Raw genomic sequence first — 27,273 nt, forward strand, 5'->3', positions numbered from 1 at the left:
TTGCTTCAAGAACCTTGTTCCAGTAAGGAATACCTAGTGGTCCATTTTGACTAAGCCCACTTTCAATATTTAAGATGCTTTAGTTTGAAATACATTATAAGGGTTTGGTCTTTCTCCACATATTCCAAATTCTGGCTCCATGGATTTTATGAAAAGACAAAGCAGAAATTTGGTTTGCAAGCCGATTAGGTTCATATACAATGTAGCTAGTCACTTTCAGCCTCATGCCACAAGTGCTACAGCTGAATCAGCCATCGAACTTACAGTAAGCATGCTGAAAAAAAAGAGATATTCATCATTGCCTCCCTTTAAAAGCAGATTCCAGACAGAATTTGGAGTTGATTTTGAGATGGAATCAGTTCCAAATTCCTCCATGTAAACCTACTCTTAGAACGTAATTTGCATTATGGCTTCAACATCTTTGTTGTGGCTTCTGTTTATGAAGATAACCATGATGGCTCTGTCAAATCTTCCATATGACAAATTCCCTGAATAAAGAATAACAGTATTGTTTTTTACCCTACTTGGTTATTTTTTGATAGTTTCAAGTATATGAAAGGTTGGGCCGCAGTTGAATATTTCTGGTTCTATGTAATCACTGTATAAATGAAGAGTTCTACAACTTTCTATTACATGTTATTTTTTTTAATTCTGCACTGTCGATGAATAAGAATCGTTTTGCTTACATTAAGAAACAGCGTAATCCTACAGACCTGTAGTCATTTTTTTCTAAGCAGGACTCTTAGTCCTGAGAAGTGGCTAAAATTATATCCAGTCTTGAAAAATTGAAGTAAAATTCCAGCATCAAAGAGGTAAATAAAAATTAACCTTTAATCCATCTTAGAAAAAATAAAAATCCAAAAACAAAGATCCATGAAAAGAACACAAGTAAGTAACCTACGCATTTCAGAGCATTTGTAACTCCTTAGCTAGAGCTATGAGTAAGAAGCTGCACATACTCCGAAACGCGTAGGATACTTACTTGTGTCCTTTTTGTGGATGCTTGTTTTTGGATTTTTATCTTTGCTGATATAGATTAAAGGTTATTTTTATTTACTCCTTTGATGCTGAAATTTTATTTCAATTTTTCTATATTATTTATCATTTGAGTCATGTGATTTTTTTTTCATGCATTTTCATCATTAACTGCTATTCATACTTGGATGATGTTTTTGGTGAGCGGTGAGAACCCATAATTTTCAATATATCCAGTCTATGCAATGCTTTCTGAATCAAATACATGAACAGCTGCTGCACAAACTGTCTGTACATATCTTAACAAGATTACATTTACCTTCTACTTGTATGTAACAAATGTATTTTTTATGTTATGCATTGGAATACAGATGTATGATAACCTTCCTTACTTTCTCATTTAGCTGGACAGGCACAGATGTACAAGTCACAAGTTAAGATTTAGAAAAAAATAATAAAACTACCTGATTTAATTATAAATTATTAGAGATGAGCGAACAGTGTTCTATCGAATCGAACACCGCGTGGTAAAGTGCGCCAAAATTCGATTCCCCTCCCACCTTCCCTGGCGCCTTTTTTGCACCAATAACAGCGCAGGGGAGGTGGGACAGGAACTACGACACCGGGGGCATTGAAAAAAATTGGAAAAAGTCATTGGCTGCCGAAATCAGGTGACCTCCATTTTAGACGAATAGTGGATTTCAAATCCGGGTCATATGAGAATGTGAACTTTGTGACTATGAGACAGGGATAGCTGTACAGGCAGGGATAGCTAGGGATAACCTTTATTTAGGGGGGAATGTTATTAAAAATAACTTTTTGGCGCTCTATCGGGTGTGTAATTGTGATTTTTGTGAGATAAACTTTTTCCCCTAGGGATGCATTGGCCAGCGCTGATTGGCCGAATTCCGTACTTTGGCCAATCAGCGCTGGCTCTGCTGGAGGAGGCGGAGTCTAAGATCGCTCCACACCAGTCTCCATTCTGGTCCGACCTTAGACTCCGCCTCCTCCAGCACAGCCAGCGCTGATTGGCTGAATTCCACCGGCGTAGTTGAGCTAAACACACACATTCAGCACTGCTTCATCACGCCCATAAGAATGCATTGGCCAGTGCTGATTGAAGCAGAGCTGAATCTGTGTGCCTAGCTCAACTACTCCACCAGCGTAGTTGAGCTAAACACACACATTCAGCACTGCTTCATCACGCCAATAGAATGCATTGGCCAGTGCTGATTGAAGCAGAGCTGAATCTGTGTGCTTAGCTCAACTACTCCACCAGCGTAGTTGAGCTAAACACACACATTCAGCACTGCTTCATCACGCCAATAGAATGCATTGGCCAGTGCTGATTGAAGCAGAGCTGAATCTGTGTGCTTAGCTCAACTACTCCACCAGCGTAGTTGAGCTAAACACACACATTCAGCACTGATTCATCACGCCAATAGAATGCATTGGCCAGTGCTGATTGAAGCAGAGCTGAATCTGTGTGCTTAGCTCAACTACTCCACCAGCGTAGTTGAGCTAAGCACACACAGTCAGCACTGCTTCATCACGCCAATAGAATGCATTGGCCAGTGCTGATTGAAGCAGAGCTGAATCTGTGTGCTTAGCTCAACTACTCCACCGGCATAGTTGAGCTAAACACACACATTCAGCACTGATTCATCACGCCAATAGAATGCATTGGCCAGTGCTGATTGAAGCAGAGCTGAATCTGTGTGCTTAGCTCAACTACTCCACCAGCGTAGTTGAGCTAAACACACACATTCAGCACTGCTTCATCACGCCAATAGAATGCATTGGCCAGTGCTGATTGAAGCAGAGCTGAATCTGTGTGCTTAGCTCAACTACTCCACCGGCGTAGTTGAGCTAAGCACACACATTCAGCACTGCTTCATCACGCCAATAGAATGCATTGGCCAGTGCTGATTGAAGCAGAGCTGAATCTGTGTGCTTAGCTCAACTACTCCACCGGCGTAGTTGAGCTAAGCACACACAGTCAGCACTGCTTCATCACGCCAATAGAATGCATTGGCCAGTGCTGATTGAAGCAGAGCTGAATCTGTGTGCTTAGCTCAACTACTCCACCGGCGTAGTTGAGCTAAACACACACATTCAGCACTGATTCATCACGCCAATAGAATGCATTGGCCAGTGCTGATTGAAGCAGAGCTGAATCTGTGTGCTTAGCTCAACTACTCCACCGGCATAGTTGAGCTAAGCACACACATTCAGCACTGCTTCATCACGCCAATAGAATGCACTGGCCAGCGCTGATTGGCCAGAGTACGGAATTCGGCCAATCAGCGCTGGCTCTGCTGGAGGAGGCGGAGTCTAAGATTGCTCCACACCAGTCTCCATTCTGGTCCGACCTTAGACTCCGCCTCCTCCAGCCGAGCCAGCGCTGATTGGCCGAATTCCGTACTCTGGCCAATCAGCACTGGCTAATGCATTGTATTGGCGTGATGAAGCAGTGCTGAATGTGTGTGTTTAGCTCAACTACACCGGTGGAGTAGTTGAGTCAAGCACACAGATTCAGCTCTGCTTCAATCAGCGCTGGCCAATGCATTCTATTAGCTTGATGAAGCAGAGTGTGCACAAGGGTTCAAGCGCACCATCAACTCTGATGTAGCAGAGCCAAGTGTGCACAAGGGTTCAAGTGCACCCTTGGCTCTGATGTAGCAGAGCCGAGGGTGCACAAGGGTTCAAGTGCACCCTCGGCTCTGCTACATCAGAGCCGAGGGTGCGCTTGAACCCTTGTGCAGCCTCGGCTCTGCTACATCAGAGCCTAGTGTGCGCTTGAACCCTTGTGCACACTCTGCTTCATCAAGCTAATAGAATGCATTGGCCAGAGCTGATTGAAGCAGAGCTGAATCTGTGTGCTTAGCTCAACTACTCCACCGGTGTAGTTGAGCTAAACACACACATTCAGCACTGCTTCATCACGCCAATAGAATGCATTGGCCAGCACTGATTGGCCAGAGTACGGAATTCGGCCAATCAGCGCTGGCTCTGCTGGAGGAGGCGGAGTCTAAGGTCGGACCAGAATGGAGACTGGTGTGGAGCGATCTTAGACTCCGCCTCCTCCAGCAGAGCCAGCGCTAATTGGCCAAAGTACGGAATTCGGCCAATCAGCGCTGTCCAATGCATTCCTATGGGAAAAAGTTAGCTTGCAACAATCGCAAGCTGACAGGGATTTCCATGTAATAAAGTGATTTATATGCCCCCAGACATGCTTCCCCTGCTGTCCCAGTGTCATTCCAGGGTGTTGGCATCATTTCCTGGGGTATCATAGTGGACTTGGTGACCCTCCAGAGACGGATTTGGGATTCCCCCTTAACGAGTATATGTTCCCCATAGACTATAATGGGGTTCGAAACCTGTTCGAACAGTCGAACAGTAAGCGACTGTTCGAATCGGATTTCGAACCTCAAACATTTTGGTGTTCGCTCATCTCTATAAATTATCACAATGTCATAAGTTGAGGCGATCTTGAGATTTCAGGATCGTTTTTAAAATCCAATTTCCGATCATTTCCATTCGAACCCGATCCCAATGCAAGTCAATGGAATTTTTTTAATAATCGAAGATCAGATTTTAAAAATGATCCTATTCACTACACAGCATGGAGTCTAAAATTTGAACACTTTAAATGTTAGACTCCGCGCTGTGTAGTGATTAAAAGAAAATCCTCTGGCTACTTGGTCCCCCCCTGGTTTCCACTTACCTGCACAGAACCGCTGCTGCTGGTCTGGTCCGTTCTCACTCCTGTTCTCGCCTCGCTGCTCCCACCTCCCAGGTTAGTGTTACAGACCTAGGAAGAAGGCGGGACTTGTGGCTTAGGAGAGTGTGGGAGGGTACAGGGCAGGGAGACGTGAGTGCTCCCCTCCCAGTACCTGCTCACACTCTCCTAAGCCACAAGCTCCTCCTTCTTCCTAGGTCTGTAACAGTAACCTGGGATGCAGCGGCAGCGAGGCAAGAAGAGGAGCAAGAACAGGGAGACCAGACCAGCAGTAGCGCTTCTGTACAGGTAAGTGTTATGCCCGGTTCACATATGCTGATGTGTTCCGTCCATAATAGTCCGCATGAGGACCCCTACAAACGGAACACAAGCGCAACTGTAAGCTCTGTGCAGTTCAAGCACACGGATCCCATTATAGTCTATGGGGCCTGTGCACTTGAACTGCACAGCGCTTGCAGTTGCGCTTGTGTTCCGTCCTTAGGGGTCCTCATGCAGACTCTTATGGTATGGAAAGAATGCATCAGCATATGTGAACCAAGCCTTAAGCTACTAGAGATGTTAGCTAGTCTCCCATTAGAATGAATGGATGCAGCCGGCGTGCAGGGGGTTAAGCGGCCGGATGCCGGCACAGGCTGTGGGACCTAGCTAACATTGTTAGCTTTTCCCACAATGCTTTGGCCACTAGCAAAGCATTGTGGGAAATAGCCCCTGACCTCGATCCTGCTTAAAAACATCGGGATCGGAATTCCGATCACGATCGTGATTGGAATTTCGATCGCGATTGTGAAATTTACTCGATCGCCGATCAGAATCCGATCTTTTCCGATCCCGATCGCTCAACCCTAGTCATAAGCTAACAATCCTATTTGTGTCTATGTGTGACCAATCAATATTTGTGTGTGCGTGTGGTGGTTGAACTACAGGCTCCTCAACCAAATTGGGGATCGGATAAGTATGCACACATCTTTACTTATATATTTCAATGCAGGATGTGTGTATGTGTGTGCCTATGTTTTTGTGTACTTTAGAAACGTGTATTCCACTTTAGAATAAGTATGATTGAATATTTCTGAAGACATCTCTTTTCTTTGTAATTGACAAAGCTCGCTTCAGAGCAGGTGCCGTATCCCTTTGTAAAAACAACTTTCTTTTTATTATGTTTTTTCTCCAGCTGTGGCCACATGCACACAATTCCCAAGATTATATTGATATGGATCCGTTCCTATCTTGTGAATCAGTTATAAGAGCTTGCCAAAGCAATGGCTTTGTTGGTGCTTCCTACGAACATATCACCTATATAACAAACAATAAACCCCCATATGCTCGTGGCTTGTGGGGACACAACATCTGCTCTTGCATTTGTTCTGGCAGAAGGCTAAAGTTATTACTTTTTATACACAGTCATTAAGAATAAACACATTTAAAATTAATTAATTCTTGAAGAAAGCAGAGACAATAGAACAATCTCTGTTCCAGAGCAGCTACAATTCACTGAGGTTCATTTTGTAGTCACTACATGATAAACACAGTAAGAGAATTCAGCCTCAGATTTAATTCAGCCATTGAACTGACAGTTGCAATTGTACTTTGACTTACAAAATATACATAATGTACAATAGGTGAAATTTAGAAAGAATCATACATTTGCATGGGCATTTGAATAAATTTGATTCTTAGTGTAGATAATCCCATGATGTTGTCAGACTATTCTTTACTATTTTATAGGACTATGTTAATGAACCTGGATACGGCAACTTGAACATGGAAAAAATACGTTTTGTGAATAAACATTAAGCTCAATGAAATGCTATCAACAACTGAAGGCTAATTAAAGTACATGATGTGAAAGATCAATATCCAGTTATGGTCCACTCAGTAGCTAAAAATTAAGCCAAGGAAGAAAAATATTACCCAAGGAAGCATAGGAAGCTGTAGATATATACACACATGGGCAAAATTGTTGGTCCCCCTTGTTTAATGAAAGAAAAACCCACAATGGTCACAGAAATAACTTGAATCTGAAAAAAAGTAATAATAAATAAAAATTCTATGAAAATAAACAAATGAAAGTCAGACATTGCTTTTCGCTTCAACAGAATTAAAAAAAAAAAAAAAAAAAAAAACTCATGAAACAGGCCTGGACAGAAATGATGGTTCCCTTAGCTTAATATTTTGTTGCGCAACCTTTTGAGGCAATCACTGCAATCAAATGATTCCTGTAACTGTCAATGAGACTTCAGCCCCTCTCACCAGGTATTTTGGCCCACTCCTCATGAGCAAACTGCTCCAGTTGTCTCAGGTTTGAAGGGTGCCTTTTACAGACGGCATGTTTCAGCTCCTTCCTAAGATGCTCAGTAGTATTTAAATCAGGGCTCATGGAAGTGGAAGGCCACTGTGAATGAGACCAAGCTTTCTGACACTGGGCAGCACATTTCTCTCTAGAATCCCTTGATAGTCTTGAGATTATTCCCTGCACAGATTCAAAACACCCTGTGCCAGATGCAGCAAAGCAGCCCCAGAACATAACAGAGCCTCCTCCATGTTTCACAGTAGGGACAGTGTTCTTTTCAAGATATGCTTCATTTTTCAGTCTGTGAACATAGAGCTGCCTTTTTGTCTTGCCAAAAAGTTTGATTTCTGTCTCATCTGTCCATAGAATATTCTCCCAGAAGCTTTGTGGCTTGTCAACATGTAGTTTGATTATTACTTTTGTCAGATTCTGTGACCATTGTGGGTTTTTCTTTCATTAAACAAGAAGTACCAACAATTTTGTCCATGTGTGTAAGTCACTTTATAGTAAGTTTAACTTTGCATAGCTATAAAATTACAAAATATTTTCTTATAAAAGTGTTACCATTGAGATAAAAAATGTTTGTCAAATTTTGACTTAAAGAGAGTCTACCATCGTCCCCAACCATATACTTCAGCCACCACTGTGTTAAACCGCACATTATAGTGATAAATAACATACCTTTATATGTGTGGCATCCTACTTGAGCAGCAAGATCAATGGTGTCAGGGCTGAAGACCTACCTCCAGTGCACCAACTGCCTCAATTACATAACACTTCTAAGTTATTTTTCTCTAAATATACATATGATAGTGACATATATAACAGAGGTATATTGTTTATCAATGTAATGTGCTCTGCAACATGGTAGTGGCAATTGAATATTCTTGGAGGAGGTGGTAGATTACCTTTGTTACTGCCAGATCTCACAATTGCAGGCAATATAAGTCCTTCACTAGTGATTATTCATCTTCTTCTATTGATCACCTATTGGACTTGGTTATCAAGAGATAAGCCTTGAAAACCAATTTTAAGAGCTAGTCCTCTGATTCCTTCTCTGCATAAGATACTGCAGCAGGAAGACCTAAAGACAACCCATCTAAAGGACTCTGAACATGATAGCATATCTCTGACTGCTAGTAGCTTAAAGGGAACCTTATCATTAATTTTTTTCAGAAAATAAATTGGTCCCTGTATCAAGTAATGACATTTCCTATGGTATCTCTCACTATGCTTTCTGTTGCTGAAAATTCAAGTTATAACCTTTTTATTTTGACTAGTCATAGTGTAGGGATCAGCTTCTTCTAGTCATTGTCATTGTGATAAATCACACCATGTTTGAAGTGATTTACATATCCCTCGCTGTTGAAAGTCAGAGTGATACCCTATATAGCTGCCGACCTCGCAGAAACTACTTTCTAGACACTGTAAAATGATGTTGATCAAATTTCCTCCTGTAATTCCAAAGATACCTATTTTAAAAAATGGCAATTGATTTCAGGATTGTAACTTGTGGGAGATCATAAACTGATTTTTTAGAGCAAAAGACACAGTAATAAAATAATAAAATAACAGTTTAATGTAAATTATGAAATTCTATTTATGAGCAATAATGAAGGCTTTGGCATCTCAGAGGTAAGAGGACTGCTATAAATAGTGGAGCAATATATTCTCCAAGTTTTTTTTTTTTCTTAATGGGTTGAAATACCATTGCATTTTTGCAATTTTCAGAAGACTTACAATATTCTGTACAAGAAAATCTGACCTTTCCACTTGGTTGGACATGTCTAAATATGCGTATCATAAGTTAAGCAACTTTTCTAAAATTAAAATCTAGTGATATATTAACAGAAAAGGATGTGCTCTGTATCCTATGCGGGTCTTTTTTGGCCGTCCTGTGTGGGAAACATGTAGGAATTAAGGAATTTCAACCTTTGAAACCTTTTGTTATCATGCTGGGGTTATGAATTGGTGCAATGATAGACTGCATTCCTTAACCAAACTAGAAATCAGTTAAGTGTTGATAGACTCATATATACATAAAAAAAAATGAATGAATGTGTATACTAAAAATATAGCAATCAAATATAATTATTGGATCAATGTAAATTGTCAAGGAATCAGAAAATAGGTAAAGAAAAATGTATTACTATAACACTTTGTAGAATACTTGAATCTCAGCTTGATTCAAAAATTTAACAGAAAGACATATGTAAGCTGGCACGAACGTTGCAGTTAAATTTTAATACTGACATAGTAAATGTAAAATAACACACCTAGTCGGATTTGGGTATTATGAATACAAGTAGGCTTTACAGCGTGTCAGCTGTGCCTTAAATTTTGAATAAATCACCAACAGTGTCACCAGCAAAACCCCCAATCCATTACACCTCCTTCTCCATGCTTTAGCCCTATGGTGGGATCCACACACATATATCTATGAAAGTAGCATTCTTGAATCTCATAACTAGCTGCAGTGTGATAACCCAAAATAAGAGCCATGAAAATTCATTGGAAATGTAAAATGAATGCATTATGTGTCAAATTATTTCTTATATAAGAAAAATCTTCCCCACCCCCCAAAAAGGATGGGATTTGGGGCTAGAATAATATACATCAATAGACCATAATTGTCTTATTTGGTCCACATGTCATGAACAATACAGTATGTGCAGATTTACTGTACTCTATTTAAACATTGGCTGCAGTCAGTAATGCCACTTAATCACTTGAATAGCTTCAAGTATTATAAATTCTTTCCTCCTTCTGTTTACTGAGATTTATGATATAGCCTGCCTTCTACCATAAACAAGAGAGGTAGTCGAGAAAAATGTTATGATTCTGACTTTTGATATGGGGGGGCCATGATTTCTATATACACACTTGCTTTTAATCTTTTAATATCTCCTATATAATATCCCTTAGGGTTTTCTCTGCACTTGACCATGAATATGATGATCACTAAGATTTAAACCTAGATGTCCCACTTACACCTTTTCGTGTTGCACACCGTGATAATAACAATAGCAGATCAATCAGTTCTCATAAACCATATTGTTTAAAAACCTGGTTATCTTTTGGCACACATGTCCAGCCAAGATAAAATATGTCAACACTGACCATGCAAACATACAGTAATACCATACAGTGGTACACAATTAGCCATGTGGCCATGAGTGTAAGGTTTTATGAGTAGCAGTGGATATCTAAACATTAAAAACTGCACTTTATACTTGCCAGTGGAAGCTATTATATTTTTGTTCTGTGTTTAATGAGATAATAAATCTGCTTTATTTCCTGTTATTTCTATGGTATGAGCTGCCTAAATAAATAAATAAAGAAAAAAAAATGATAAGATAAGAATGTTGACACCCGGTATGACAGTCCAGTATAGGTACAGTCTATTTATGGCTGTGTTGTTATGGAAACCTGGTAAATGAAATTTGAATATATATTAGCTGATACACATCATACAACTGAATGTTTAAGGACCTGTGAACTGCTATTGACTAATATAGGTCCTAAATACCTTGCTTGATTGGGAAACCTGGTGTAAAGCTGCGTGTATATCAAGATTATCGAACCTGTGAGTTTCCATTGGTCCAAAAGCATCATTTGATCATGTGTATCTCAGTTTGGATATGAGTGAAAAATCTGAAATTGGTTGTTATGGACACCTGGAGTAAAGCTGTGTGTATGTGACCTTGTGTAACAGTGTCATCCACAGCGCCCTGGCCCTTTAAATCTGACCTACAGCAGTACAAAATAAAATGTCTGGGTTGTTTTGGAAAACTGGAGTAAAACTGTGTATGTGACCTTGTGTAACAGTGTCATCTAAAGCGCCCTGTCCCTTTAAAGCTGATCTACAGCAGTGAAGAAAAATGGCTGGATTGTTATGAAAACCTGGAGTAAAGCTGTGTACATGTGGAGACAAAGCGCCTACAAACTTCTATTGGGTGATAAGGGACATGTGACCATGTATATGGCCGTTGGAATATGAGTGAAAGACTTTACAGGGTTCTATCTGCTAATGCAGGTAATTTTTTGGGAATCTGCAGACAAAGGTGAATTCAGCAAAGCAAAAATTCTGGTGAAATGTAACTTTTAATTAAATTGTAAATAGATTACATATAAGAGAGGAAAAAAAACAAGGATAAAAAAGCCCCCATGTTGGTATAACACACTGAAGCACTTCGGAATATCCTCCTTAATCATTTTCTGGTAATACTGTATCTCAGGAACGGTACATCCTACAGAGCTTAGACCTGGTCTTAAACCTTCCTGGACTCCTGATGTAAATGTGTGTCAAATTTGGCGAAGATTGGTTCAGTCGTTTGGTCACGCATAAAGAACATACAGACAGACAGAAACTCATTTTTATGTATGTAAGAGTTCACACGCAATTACGTGTGTGCATATTCCATCATGGCTACAGCGACGGGATGCCAGTGCAGTGCATGGCATCCCGTCACGGCTTTCCGCTCCAGATTAGGCTCAAATAAATGGGCCTAGTCCAGAATGTGCTGCCGCGAGGCGAACGCCGCGGCTGAAGCAGCCGCGGATTCTGCTTGAGGAAAGGGCAGCTCATTTCTTTTTTCCACTAGCGGCAACATGCCACTAAAGGAAAAAAGAACGCTAGCGGTCTGCATAGGCCACCATTGTGATGGGGCGGATTATGACATGGATTCCGCGCCAAAATCCGCCCCCTCTTGACCTGTGTGGATGGGGCCTTAAGAGATATGTATCAACAACTAATCATATAATGAATATCTAGTTCATACCTATAATCAGCAGAATTTCATCAAAATAACTTTACAAACCAAACTGTTCAAGTTCTCTTTTTTCATCCTGTTTCTTCTGCTGTAGCTGAAAGAATTGTCAAAACACAAGTGACTGTTCAATATGTAACCTCTTTACTATGCAAAACACAACAACTTACAACTGATTAAAAGGGTCAAGGATCCAATTATGAAAATATAACTAAGTGGTTTATGTTCTGTAGTTAATGATGTGAGGAAACATTTCAAATACATCACTTTGCAGCCCCGTCTCCCTTAAGGCTTGCATGATTGGGAACAGTTTCTTAAACTCACAAAGCAATACAAATGATGAACAGAGATATCTACTTCATGAGACTATATTTAATAGCCTCCTACTTGTGACCATTTGGCAGCTCCAGGAAAGTTTTCTCAGCAACTAAATCTCAGAAGCCAAGCCAATAAAGTGCTAATTAAAGACTGTCCTGAAGAGACATGAACACTTGGAGTCAGAAGTAATTTGAAGCAAATATTCAAGAATAGAATACATGAGCATGCTACTCTCACTGATTAGATATTAATATGATGTCAATATTGGGTTCTTTACTACACTGTTTTACTGCTATATCTCAAAAAATTCCATGAATATTAAATATATTGCAGAATAAATTATGATATGGACTAATTGCAGAAAACGAATATTCAATAGCTTCTGATATGAGTACAATAAGATAGAAGTGTAGCTGTCTTTCAGGACTATTTCACGTATTGTAACATTATATGACTCTATATGTCTGAGGACACACTGGGCGTATTGCTGCAGTTAATTTGACATGTAGTTGACAGTGGCTATTCCACAGAGATGGACGTGTTATCAGGTGGCTTATACTGAATATAGGATCTGATAGACATTTATTGCAACCCTCACCTAAGTCCCTGGTGCTGGTGACAGTCAAATCCAGACTGTCTGCAGTGGTCAAGTTTTACAGAAACAGCATACATTTAAATGTAGGTTAAAGAAACATTGTAAAACAGTGAGCTATGTTTTTTCTGCCTTCACAAGTAAAGGATATGGAGCAGGACATATTGGAGCAGGTTAGTTTTTATGTCCAATCAATTTCTATAAGAATCCACCATGTATTATGTAAGGCTGAAAAGAGAAGTTTATATTCAAGATGTGGAATGCCAAAGGGTTTAATACAGGATCATGGTTTACCTCTCTTTTCAAAGCATCCTAACATTGTATTTGCATTTGCAGCTGCTGATTGACACTGGCAAAGTATTCTGCAGTAACATGTCATTCCCTGGTGTGCTGTTAGTGAAACATCATTTGTAGAAATGAGCGAATACTGTTCAATCGAGTAGGTATTCGATCGAATATCAGGCTATTTAACATATTCAATTTCAAATGAATACCATGCGGTAAATGCAGTAAAAATTTGTATCCCCTCCCACCTTCCCTGGCACTTTTTTTTGCACCAATAATTGTGCAGGGAAGGTGGGACAGGAAGCAGGAAAATGTAGGCATCGAAAAAAAATGGGAAAAAGTCATTGGCTGGCTAAATCAGGTGACCTTGGATTTATAAGAATAGTGGCAGCCATATTCGTGTCAGATGTGGTTTGGTGAGCTAGGGAGAGACATTGTGTTGAGGGTGAGAGAGAGTTTAGCTATTGCTAAGCAGGAAAACTTCTTAATCAACAGATCTTTTCAGAGATAAACTGCAGGAAGAGTATATATACACTCAACCTGCCAAAGCTTCGCACTGTCACCTGTACACATCTGACAATGTGTCAGGGTAGCATAAATGGATGGGGACGAGGACAGGGACGTGGAAATCCAGCTGGGGATCCAGGTCACAGTCCAGCTACTGGAGAGGGGCAGCCAGCAGTGCCCCTCGTCATTAGCACAAAGGGACGGGGATGTGGAAATATAGCTGGGGATCAAGGCCACAGTCCAGCTACTGGAGAGGGGCAGCCAGCAGTGCCCCTCATCATTAGCACAAAGGTACGGGGACAAGGCAATCCAGCTGGGGATCCAGGCCGCAGTAGCTCGACTGCGGATCCAATTAGCTACTGGAGAGGGGCAGCCAACAGTGCCACAACGTCAAGCAGGTTGTGGGGTACCCTGCTGATGAGGCTCGAGCACCAGAAACCTATGTTAGAGTGGATAGCAGATATTGTGGACAACCAGCATGTCCCATCAACAGTACTGATGAGACACAGTTCCATGTCTCTGTACTAGCTCACAAGTTCCTAGTCCTTCTCTTCATCCTCCTCCTCCTCCTCCAACACATCACCATTTAAAAATAATTCCAAAAACCCCATTAATGTTTTAGGCCCCACCCCAAGGGCCTGAAAAATAATGTATTAGGGCTCACCCCAAGGGCCTTACAAATAATGTTTTAGGGCTCACCCCAAGGGCCTGAAAACTAATTTTTTAGGTCTCACCCCAAGGGCCAAAAACTAAAACTCAGCTAGTTAAAGGCTCAATTCACCCAAGGGCCAAAAACTACAACTCTGCTGTTACAAGGCTCACTTCACCCCAAGGGCCAAAAACTACAACACTGCTGGTGCAAGGCTCAACTCAGCCCAAGGGCCAAAAACATTGCTGGTACATGGCTCTACTCAACCCAAGGGCCAAAAACACTGCTGGAACAAGGCTCTACTCACCCCAAGGGCCAAAAACACTGCTGGTACAAGGTTCCACTCACCCCAAGGGCCAAAAACACTGCTAGTGGAAGGCTCAACTCATCCCAAGGGCCAAAAACATTACTGGTACAAGGCTCAACTCATCCCAAGGGCCAAAAACACTGCTGGTACAAGGCTCAACTCACCCCAAGGGCCAAAAATACTGCTGGTACAAGGATCTACTCAACCCAAGGGCCAAAAACATTGCTGGTACAAGGCTCTACTCACCCCAAGGGCCAAAAACACTGCTGGTACAAGGCTCTACTCACCCCAAAGGCCAAAAACATTGATGGTACAAGGCTCTACTCTCCCCAAGGGCCAAAAACACTGCCCGTTCAAGGCTCAACTCACCCCAAGGACCAAAAACACTGCTGGTGCAAGGCTCTACTCATCCAAAGGGCCAAAAACTAAGCTGGTTAGAGGCTTAATCCACCCAAAGGGCCAAAAACTAAGCTAGTTAGAGGCTCAACTCACCCAAAGGGCCTAACATTTTGCTGGTTAAAGGCTCAACTCACCCAAAGGGCCTAACATTCAGCTGGTAAAGGCTCAACTCACCCAAAGGGCCTAACATTCTGCTGGTGGAATACTCAACTCAATTAAAGGTGCAACGTTTAGATGGCTTCTTTCCAAACCGAGGGTGATTCCTTTCAGTAAGATCTGATGGCTGTTTCCAGCTCTGATTATCCTGGTTGATCTTGTTCAGTAATGAGGCCAGCTCAGCATGAGGATCTTCTACGTTAGGTTGTCCATGCCCACTAATGTGCATGAAGACTCGATCACAGTAAATGTTCTTATTTTTCTCCAATTCAATCTGTGAATGAACTGCTCTGAAAGAAGGCCTAGGCACTGCTGCAATGGCAATCACTGGCTTTTCCTGTTCTGGTTCCAAAGAATCTTCTGTCTTACTTCAAGAAGAGACAATCTTAGTCTGACTGCTGGTTGCTTGTGCTGCAGCATTTGGAAATCGGTCTGTCAGCCTTGTGATGAACTCCTCATTCTGGATCCCATTACTTTCAATAGTCTCTAAAGTCTTTTGACACTTTAAATTTTGTTCAGTTCCAAAGGACTCTGTGTTTAGATTTGGCTCAGTCACTGCTACAGAACATGCCTTGGAAGGCAAAGTTTCCTTTAGTGGCTCCATCTCAGTAGGATGATTATAAACCTTGATTAAATCTGGTGTCGGAAGGGAAAGTGGTTTCTGATCTACATCTAAAGTACTGGAGCATGTTGTTTGGACTATTAACACCTGATCAGAACCCTGTAGAGGTAATGTAGAGTCCCATATTAGAGGAGTAGTGGTTGCAAATTCTCCACCTTTGTGGTCCTCTAAATAAAAGTTACCCCCAGGACTTAATACTAAAATGTTATCAATTTCACAATCAAAATCAAGGTCAATGTCTGGGTCCTCACTCCAATCCACTGCATCAATCCCACACAATGAGAGTGATGGTTTTGAAACCATCATTTTAGGGGCTAACAATTTTAAAGGGGCTAACACTCTGCCGATGCAAGGCTCAATTCACCGAAAGGGCAAAAAAACTCTGCTGGTGCAAGGTGCAACTCACTTAAAGGGCCTGACACTCCGCTGGTGCATGGCTGAACTAACTTAAAGGGCCTAAAAATATTCTGGTAAAAGGCTTATGTCACCTCAAGGACATCAATCTCTGCTGGTAGCTCAGCTTAAGGGACTCTAACTTAATTTGGAAGGGCTCACGTTAAGGGCCAGAAAAGTGAATTTTTGAAGGTCTTACCACATCACACACATCACACACATCACACACATCACACACATCACACACATCACACACATCACACACATCACACACATCACACACATCACACACATCACACACACAATGACAGTTAAGGGTGGGGGCTGTTAGATTTCCCATTGCCTATGCCATCTGTGATTGTCATGGGCAACGTGATTTAAAGGGGTGCATGCTATGGATGATTATGAAGATAATCTGTTTTCCCTTTGTCCCAATAGCGGCACAATATGGGGTATTTCTGCCCCTGTGTGCTGGTAGGACAGGCTGAATTTTTAATCAGCCAAATTAACATAATTGCATTGGCTACAGCCCTATAAGAGGGCACAGGAACCTCCCCTCCACGTGTAAATACAAGAGTAATAACAAGTACAATGATTTTAAAGAGGACCTTTCACCATTTTGCCCGCAGGCAGTTCTATATACTGCCGGAAAGCTGACAGTGATCTGAGTTCAGCGCACTGTCGGCTTTCCCGATCTGGGCCCAATGTAAAGAGCTTACGGTCCGGTACCGTAGCTCTTCTATGGTCAGAAGGGCATTTCTGACAGTCAGTCAGAGACATCCTTCTTCACAGCACAGCCAATCGCGCTGTGCTGTGAGAGCCAGGAGGAACTCCCCCCTCCCTCCCTGATAATGCTCGTCTATGGACGAGCTGTGTGAGCAGAGGGAGGGGGCGTGTCGCCCGGCTCTCACAGCACAGCGCGACTGGCTGTGCTGTGAAGGACGTCTCTGACTGACTGTCAGAAATGCCCTTCTGACCATAGAAGAGCTACGGTACCGGACCGTAAGCTCTTCACACTGGGCCCAGATCGGGAAAGCAGACAGTGCGCTGAACTCAGTGCACTGTCAGCTTTCCGGCAGTATATAGAACTGCCTGTGGGCAAAATGGTGAAAGGTCCTCTTTAACAACCATAACAATAACATATAGGGAGGGAGCCTTGTGCCACTGTTGGGACTAAGGGAAAACAGATTATCTTCATAATCATCCATTCTCTGTTGTCCCACCAGTGGCACAATACGGGGAGATAGCAAGCAGTCACCCTTAGGGAGGGACACTTACTCCACTGAAGCTAACACAGTCCACCCAAAGGCAGTGGCTTCTGTGGCGCAAGAGCGCACTCTGTAGTGTTTGATGAATGTAGACTCCGATGACCAGGAGGCTGCAGCACAAATCTGGTCTAGCGGCAACGCTTTCTTCTACGCCCAGGAGGTAGAGACCCCATTTTTGGACGATCTGTTGAAATATGCCTGGATGGAGCGACTATTCTCCTGATACGGTAATACCCCGACTCAACTGATGCGCTACTATGTTCAGGGAGCCCTTGATGTGAACAGCGGATAAGTGGGACAGGTTCTTTTCTGCCAACGTAAAAATCAGATTTGCCTTCTTAGCAGGGATGGACATCTGATACCTCCTTGCTTGTTGATGTAAATCACCAAAGTCATGTTGTCTGACCGGACTTTGACCACTTTTCCTCTGAGGAGAGTGGAAAAGTGACACAGTGCAAGATACACTGCCCTGAGCTCCTTCAGTTTGGACGTTCCCTCTTCCGGTCTTTTCCAATGCCCTTGAATGGTCTTGTCTTCCAAATGAGCTCCCCATCCCCATCAGTTGTCAACAGGGTCCATACTGGTGGTACCAAGGACCTTCCGTCTTTCAGGTGTATCCACCATCTGAGGGAAAGACGGGTACTGGGAGAAAGGCAGATTCCCTTGTGCAGTCCCTGTGGAGACCTGTTCCAGGCACTCAACACTTCCATCTGGAGGGGATGCAAATGCCATAAAGCCCAAGGGACCACCCGGGCCGGGGATGACATCAGGCCGAGGACTCTCATGGCGGTGCGGATGGTGATTCACCTGGTCTTGAAGGGATAACGGGCGGCAGCCTCTATCCATAGTCTTCAGGGCTGGTGAGAGAGATCTGCATGTTTACTGAATCCAAGATGAAGACCAGGAATGTCCTCTGGATAGATGGCACTATTTCTGATTTCTTCCATTTGATGAGCCACCCTAGCTTCTGTAGGAAGGAAATGGCCATCAGAAGGTGATGTTGGAGAACCGGTGTAGACTGAGCTCTAATCAACCAGTTGTCCAGATAGGGAACGATAAATAGGCCGTGCATTCTTAGGGTGGCAGTGACAGGTGCGACCACGTTGGTGAAGGCATAAGGGGCAGAAGAGATGCAGAATGGGAGTGCGGCAAATTGAAAGTGCTCTCTGCGGCCAGACATCTGGATAGCGATCCTGAGATATCTTCTGTGTGGAGGATAGATGAGGACGTGGAGGTAAGCGTCCTTTAGGTCCAGGGTTATCATGACATTGTTGTGTTGGAGGAAACATGTTGTGGAGTCTACCGATTCCATCCGGAATGGCCTTCTTCTTATGAACCGGTTGAGGAATCTGAGATCTATTATCATCCTCAACTCTCCTGAAGGTTTGAGAACCAGGGAGACTGGGGAGTAGACCCCCAACCCCAGCTCTGAAGAGGCAACCCTTTCCAGAGACCCTTTTTTAATGTACTCCTTGACAGATCTTTCCAAGATGGTCTGTTGAAGGGTGAGTAAGGTACGAGTAAGTATGAAGCAGTTGCGCGGAGGTCGGATAAATTCTGTGGGGTAACTATATTCTACTACCTGCAATACCCAGGGATCTTTTATAAGTTGGTGCCACACAGTGGAAAAGTGGGATAGGCATCCTCCCACTGGAATTTTGGCCACAGAGAGCGGCGCACCTTCAAAAATGAGTTCTCCTCTTTGGCTCTACTTTGGAGAGCCCATGCCCTGCTCCTCTGGAGCGATATCTCGAACACCTTTGAGGCTGAGATCTAGCCCGTGAGTAGGAGCCTCTACCCCTAGAAGGAGGAGCTAGACTTCCATGGGAAGCTTGTGGCAGGGATCTTCTTTTCCCTTATGCCAGACCTTCCATTAGGACATCCAGCCCACGGACAAAAATCCTGCCAGGTTCAAAGGGAAGTCCACCTAAAGCATGTTTAGAGGTGAGATCAGTCTTCCAGGGCTTGAGCCAGAGGGGTACTTCTGGCTGCTGTTGACTGCGCCATAGCCTTGGAGGCGAGCCTTAGCTACTGTCTAGAAGCTTCTCCCATGAAGTCGGCCGCCAGATGGATGGATTCCAATGAGGTCAGGATGTCATCGCGGGGAACTCCAGTATCAATGTCTCGCTCCAGCTGGGAGAGAGGGGCCCGCAAGTCATCTGAAACTTCAGCGGACGCAATGGCGACTGACGCTTGAGGTTCATAAGAACTGCCAACAGTGATACCTTTTTTCTCTGCTGGCAGTCAGGAGTATGTTCAAAATAAAGTTGCAGATGAAGATGAAGATGAAGATCGAGATGGGGACCTGGACCCTCAGGTAAGTCCCTGACTCGAGCCCCCCTAAGAGGACACAAGGTCCTCCCCACCTGTCCTAGTCCACACAGGACAGAAAAAAACACGTGGAGGGGAGGGCCCTGTGCCCTCTTATAGGGCTGTAGCCATTGCAATTATGTTAATTTGGCCTATTTAAAAATTCTGCCTGTCCTACCAGCACACAGGGGCAGAAATACCCTGTATTGTGCCGCTGGTGGGACGACAGGGAATGTTTCTTAAGCTTTAAATTTGTGTTTCTGTCCATACTATTGTGGAGGAAAGAAGGTTTCCAAGTATATTTCAACTTTCATAGAGGTTCTATTGAGTTTGGAAAGTGAGTAATTGATAGGCTGGGATAGTGGGGTAATCCTGGGACTTGGGAGTGTTAGATGCACCCAGGCATGCTTCCCCTGCTGTCCCAGTTGCATTTTAGAGGTGTTGGCATCATTTGCTGAGGTGTGATAGTGGACTTGGTGACCCTCCTGAGTCAAATGGTGGGATCCCCTGAAATAAAGCATTTTCTCCCATAGACTATAATGGGATTCGATATTCAGTCAAACAGTCGAATATTGAGGGGCTACTCGAAACGAATATCGAATATCGAACATTTCACTACTCACTCATCTCTAATCATTTGCTTTTTCAACAGGACAATGACTCTACTGCTAAACAAAGGGACATAATATACAAAAAACATATCACAGAACACACCCAATACAAGCTGATACATGGCTATGCATGATCCAAGCACGCCCCATTGCAAGATATGATAGAAAATGCCCAGGTGCAAAATGCAGTGCTTCTCAAAGTGGGCAAAAACACCACTTTGTGGGTGCTGGAGACCTACGGGGAGTGGTAAAGGGCACAGAGAAAATTGGGGTTGTTGAAGCAGTTTAGGGGGATAATGGCTGATTTGTGTTTCTCTAACATTTTAAACTAAAATCAAAGCCTACCTACTACACTACATTGATTAAAGTTGAGCCTGATATTAAGAAACTTGTTAAATCAGTTATATCAGATTCACGCTTCACATTAGATTAATTTTAAAATTGAAATTGAAATATTTGTTTTATTTTGAATACAAGTTTTTCTGAATATTATTTATAAAGTTGCGTTTTATTGCTTTCATTAGAACAGTCTCATTTAAAATGTAAGTTTGAACTCAGAAATAAGATAAGACTCATATTGCCGCTATAATTAAATTAAAGTAATGATTGCGATTGTGATTTTCAAGATGTGGTAAAATTAAAAATTTTAGGGGGCACCAGAAAATAATTGATTCTCAAAGTGGGCGGTAGACTAAATAAGTTTGAGAACTTCTGTGCTAATGAAACAGCCACTCACACACCTACAAACTGTGAGGGGGGTGGATATCAACACTTCAAATGCACACAAATTAAACTTATACAGTACATACCACTGTCACATGATAATGGGAGGCGCACAGCGCTAAAGAACAGCTTATTGGTCCCACTCCACACTATTAGATCAGGTGGGCTGCCCAGCACCTTAACCTCTTCTGGACCGTCCATCTCTCTATCTTATAAAAATGAATTGTCTGTCTGTCTGTCTGTTCTTTATGCGTGACCAAACGACTGGACCGATCTTCACCAAATTTGGTACAGAGATACTTCAGATATCTGGGAAGGTTTAAAACGAGACTCCAACTCACTCGGAAGTACCATTGCTGAGATACAGCATTCCCAACACAATGGCTCCCCATTTAGCCAATACAAACCTGCAAGTCTTTCACTCATATTCCAACTGCAATACACACGGTCACTCTACATGCACAATCCAGCACTGATATCCAAACTGAGATACACACATCAGAGGATTAGATACACAGATCAGCACACATTATCACACGCCAGAGGATTAGATACACACGTCTGCACACAGTTCCACACACTGAAGGATTAGATACATGCATCTGCACACAGTTCCACATGCTGAAGGATTAGATACACGCATCTGCACACAGTACCACATGCCAGAGGATTGGATACGCACATCTGCATACAGTTCAACACACCAGAGGATTAGATAGGCGCATCTGCACACAGTTCCACACGCCAGAGGATTAGATATGCGTGTCTGCACACAGTTGTACACGCCATAGGATTAGATACATGCATCTGCACACAGTTTCACACACCGTAGGATTAGATATGCACCTCTTCACACAATACCACACAGGGGAGGATTAGATATGTGCATCTGCACACAGTTCTACATGCCAGAGGATTAGATAAGCGCGTCTGCACGCAGTTCCACACATTGAAGGATTAGATACGTTTGTCTGCACAAAGTACCACATGGGAGAGGATTAGATATGCACCTCTTCACACAATACCACACAGGGGAGGATTAGATATGCATATCTGCACACAGTACCACATGCCATAGTATTAGATACGCAATTCTGCACACAGTACCACATGCCGGGGATTGGATACATGCGTCTGCACACAGTACCACATGCTAGAGGATTGGGTATGCGCATCAGAACACAGTTCCACACACCAGAGGATTAGATACTTGCATCTTCACACAGTTCTACATTCCGGAGAATTAGATACATTTGTCTATACACAGTTCCACATGCCGCAGGATTAGATACGCACGCGTTTACACATATACCAAACAATGGAGGATTAGATATGCCCCACTGCACACAATACCACATGGCGGTAGGGGGCAACATGGTGGTTCAGTGGTTAGCACTGCAGCCTTGCAGCGCTGTAGTCCTGAATTCGAATCCCGCCAGGAACAATGTCTGCAAGGAGTTTGTATGTTCTCCCCATGTTTGCGTGGATTTCCTCCCATACTACAAAGACATACTGATAGGAAAAAAAATTGTACACTGCGATCCCTATATGGGGCTCACAATCTACATTCTAAAAAAACAAAAAACAAAAAAAAAACAATACCACACAGCAGAGGGTTAGATACACACTACTGCACACAATACCACACAAGGAGGGTTAGATACACACGTCTGCACACAGTACCACATGTCAGAGGATTAGATATGCATGTCAGCACACAGTACCATACGCCAGAGGATTAGATACATGCGTCTGCACACAGTACCACACACTGGAGGATTAGATACACAAGTCAGCACATGCCAGAGGATTATATATGCACATCTGCACACAGTTCCACATGCTTGAGGATTAGATATGCACCACTCCACACAGTACCACATGCCAGTGGAATAGATATGTGCATCAGCACACAGTTCCACATGCTGGAGGATTAGATACATGGCTCTAAGCATAGTACCACATATTAGAGTTTTACTCCAGGTTACCATAGCAACCCAGCCATTTTTCTTCACTACTTTATGTCATCCTTAAAGGGGCAGGGCGCTGTGAATGACACTGTTACACAAGATCACATACACACAGCTTTACTTCAGGTCTCCATAACAACCGATCGCAGGTTTTTCACTGATATTTGAAATGAGATACACATGAGCATATGGCACTAATGGACACATACAAACGATAAAAAAATGCACCAGTGCAAAATTGGACAATTGTTATGGGGCCACTGCACAAACAAAAAATTAAATATACCCATGCGAAACCGGGTCCTCCTGCTAGTAGACTATATATGTCTGGGTGGTCCATCTCTTGTTCTGCAACTGCAAGAATGTACCATTATGGTACCTGATTGCTGTGTACAAAGCGCTCAATGAGCACTGCATTCACATCTGAGAACAGTAATAGGCAGGAGGCTGTATTCCTCCTGCAACTGGGGCCAGTGGCGTAACTAGGAATGGTGGTGCCCCGTGGCAAACTTTTGACATGGAGCTCCCCCTTCCTGACCAACACCTAAGACCTAAACCGACCGACCCCCACCACATTCCTGCGTGCTCTATTATGCCCCATAGTGGCCCCTGCACACAATATTACACTCCATAGTGGCCCCTGCACACAGTATTATACCCCATAGTGGCCCCTGCACACAGTATTATGTCCCGTAATGAACACCCATGAATGATTATTATACTCTGGGGTCTTTTAAGATCACAGAGTATAATAATCGGAGACCCAGAGGAGGATACAAACATAAAAAAAAAACACTGTTACTTACCTATCTCCAGCTCCGCGGCAGTCTTCGGTGGTGTCGGCCATCTTTATTGACATACAGACGTCACATGATCTGGAAACGCAGGTCCCAGTCAAGTGATGTCAGGGTCGTCAGACAACTAGGCCTGCGTTTTTTTAGGGGGGGTTTCTATTTGTTTCTCTTCCTATATACATCAAATTTTTGGTCATTTTATGATGTAGGACTAATAAAAGTTATATTTTAATGGAGAGTTGCCGGACACCCTTTTTTCGTATGGAAATTGTACCACACACTCTTGGAATAGAGTGTTTGCCGTGCACCCCGCAAGATCGTGGACAAGCAAAGCCTTGGGACTTTATTAACTTATAGGTGAGCTGAACTTAATTTTTTTTTTTTTTTTTCTATATCTTAACTAGGCCTGATGCCTGTACGGAGCGTGGAGAGGTAAGTAACAGTGTTTGTTATGTTTGTTTACTTCTCCCCAGCCTCCAATCATTATACTATGTTTGTGTGGGGCCCATGGGTCTCCTGAAGGTTAACGCTTTTTAATGTGTAGTTTTCTGTTTGGGGGGTCCCAAGCAGACTCCCCGAACGGAAACCTGAATGCAGATGTGAACCAGGCCTAAGCATTAGAGATGAGCGAGTAGTATTCGATCGAGTAGGTATTCAATCGAATACTACGGAATTCGAAATTTTCGTACTTGATCGAATACTTGTACTAGCTATTCGCAGTAAATATTCGATTCAGAGCCAGCGTTGATTGGCCGAATGCTATACAGTGTATAGCTGATTCTGCAGCAGGCTCGTCCTTTCTTGTCAGGAGAGCTGGCAGCTTGCTGTTACGAGGGAGCTGACTTTTTATCAGCGCAACTGCAAGTGCTGTGCAGTTAAAGCGCACGGTCCCCATAGACTATAATGGGGTCCGTGCGCTTTAATTGCACAGCGCACCTCCTAAATACTCTCCTCCTGCTATTCATGGACTTGGTGACTCTCCTTTAGTTGAATAGTGTTTTCCCCTGAAACGAGCATTTTTTCCCATAGACTATAATGAGATTCGATCTTACCATTTACCCATATACAGTGCAAAAACACAGACAGGGTATGATGGCTCCCCAGTCTATGATCACTATGTGTATTCAATGACCCACAAGACCTATTTCTTTATCACTCGTATTATTTATCTTGAATAGGGCAGTTTAATTAGTGCACTATTCATGCTAGTGGGTCTACATATTTTATAGCTTTGACCTAGGCAGGGTCTGCTAATAAAGTATAGTTGTGCAGACATAGGTCCTGTGGGTCATTGAATACACGTAGTGATCATAGACTGGGGAGCCATCATACCCTGTTTGTGTTTTTGCACTATATATGGGTAAATGCCTGTTGTGGGTGGGGGTTGTTTTTAGCCTCTATGGCATGTTAGGGTAAGTTCACACGGAGTAACGTGCCGCGTGATGTGGCACGTATATGGCGTGTGAGACTTCGCGCGCCGTATACGCTCCCATTGATTTCAATGGGAGCCTGGATCGTATACGCTGCTGTATATGCAAAATAACGCAGCGTATACGATCCAGACTCCCATTGAAATCAATGGGAGCGTTAATGGCGCTCAAAGTCTCACACGCCGTATATGTGCCACATCACGCGGCACATTACTCTATGTGAACTCCCCCTCAAATAAAGGCTATGTTTTAGTATATTTATTGGTCTGATATCTAGAGTCAATCAGCCACTCTGTGAAGCTATGGTGGTTGACGATACTCTCTGTGAATAGAGAAAATCAGACAGGTTTTTCCTCCTTCTGTTTATATTTTCACAGATATATATATATATATATATATATATATATATAGTGGGGCAAAAAAGTATTTAGTCAGTCACCAATAGTGCAAGTTCCACCACTTAAAAAGATGAGAGGCGTCTGTAATTTACATCATAGGTAGACCTCAACTATGAGAGACAAAATGAGAAAACAAATCCAGAAAATCACATTGTCTGATTTTGTAAGAATTTATTTGCAAATTATGGTGGAAAATAAGTATTTGGTCACCTACAAACAATCAAGATTTCTGGCTCTCACAGACCTGTAACTTCTTCTTTAAGAGTCTCCTCTTTCCTCCACTCATTACCTGTAGTAATGGCACCTGTTTAAACTTGTTATCAGTATAAAAAGACACCTGTGCACACCCTCAAACAGTCAGACTCCAAACTCCACTATGGTGAAGACCAAAGAGCTGTCAAAGGACACCAGAAACAAAATTGTAGCCCTGCACCAGGCTGGGAAGACTGAATCTGTGATAGGCAACCAGCTTGGATTGAAGAAATCAACTGTGGGAGCAATAATTAGAAAATGGAAGACATACAAGACCAATGATAATCTCCCTCGATCTGGGGCTCCACGCAAAATCTCACCCCATGGGGTCAAAATGATCACAAGAACGGTGAGCAAAAATCCCAGAACCACGCAGGGGGACCTAGTGAATGAACTACAGAGAGCTGGGACCAATGTAACAAAGCCTACCATCAGTAACACACTACGCCGCCAGGGACTCAGATCCTGCAGTGCCAGACGTGTCCCACTGCTTAAGCCAGTACATGTCCAGGCCCGTCTGAAGTTTGCTAGAGAGCATATGGATGATCCAGAAGAGTATTGGGAGAATGTCCTATGGTCTGATGAAACCAAACTGGAACTGTTTGGTAGAAACACAACTTTACGTGTTTGGAGGAAAAAGAATACTGAGTTGCATCTATCAAACACCATACCTACTGTAAAGCATGGGGTTGGAAACATTATGCTTTGGGGCTGTTTCTCTGCAAAGGGGCCAGGACAACTGATCCGGGTACATGAAAGAATGAATGGGGCCATGTATCGTGAGATTTTGAGTGCAAACCTCCTTCCATCAGCAAGGGCATTGAAGATGAAACGTGGCTGGGTCTTTCAACATGACAATGATCCAAAGCACACCGCCAGGGCAACGAAGGAGTGGCTTTGTAAGAAGCATTTCAAGGTCCTGGAGTGGCCTAGCCAGTCTCCAGATCTCAACCCTATAGAAAACCTTTGGAGGGAGTTGAAAGTCCGTGTTGCCAAGCGACAGCCCCAAAACATCACTGCTCTAGAGGAGATCTGCATGGAGGAATGGGCCAACATACCAACAACAGTGTGTGCCAACCTTGTGAAGACTTACAGAAAACGTTTGACCTCTGTCATTGCCAACAAAGGATATATAACAAAGTATTGAGATGAAATTTTGTTACTGACTAAATACTTATTTTCCACCATAATTTGCAAATAAATTCTTACAAAATCAGACAATGAGATTTTCTGGATTTGTTTTCTCATTTTGTCTCTCATAGTTGAGGTCTACCTATGATGTAAATTACAGACGCCTCTCATCTTTTTAAGTGGTGGAACTTGCACTATTGGTGACTGGCTAAATACTTTTTTGCCCCACTGTATATATATAAAGCAGAAATAAAAACGACATAAAAATAAAGCCCTATGTGTCACCAAAAAAAGACGCAGAAATTAGTTGAATAATGGAAATGATAAAAATGTTATAACCCTCAAAACTGCACATACAAAAAAAAACCCTGAAATTATTTCT

Source organism: Leptodactylus fuscus, chromosome 4, assembly GCF_031893055.1.
Source record: "Leptodactylus fuscus isolate aLepFus1 chromosome 4, aLepFus1.hap2, whole genome shotgun sequence".
Lineage (NCBI taxonomy): Eukaryota > Metazoa > Chordata > Amphibia > Anura > Leptodactylidae > Leptodactylus > Leptodactylus fuscus.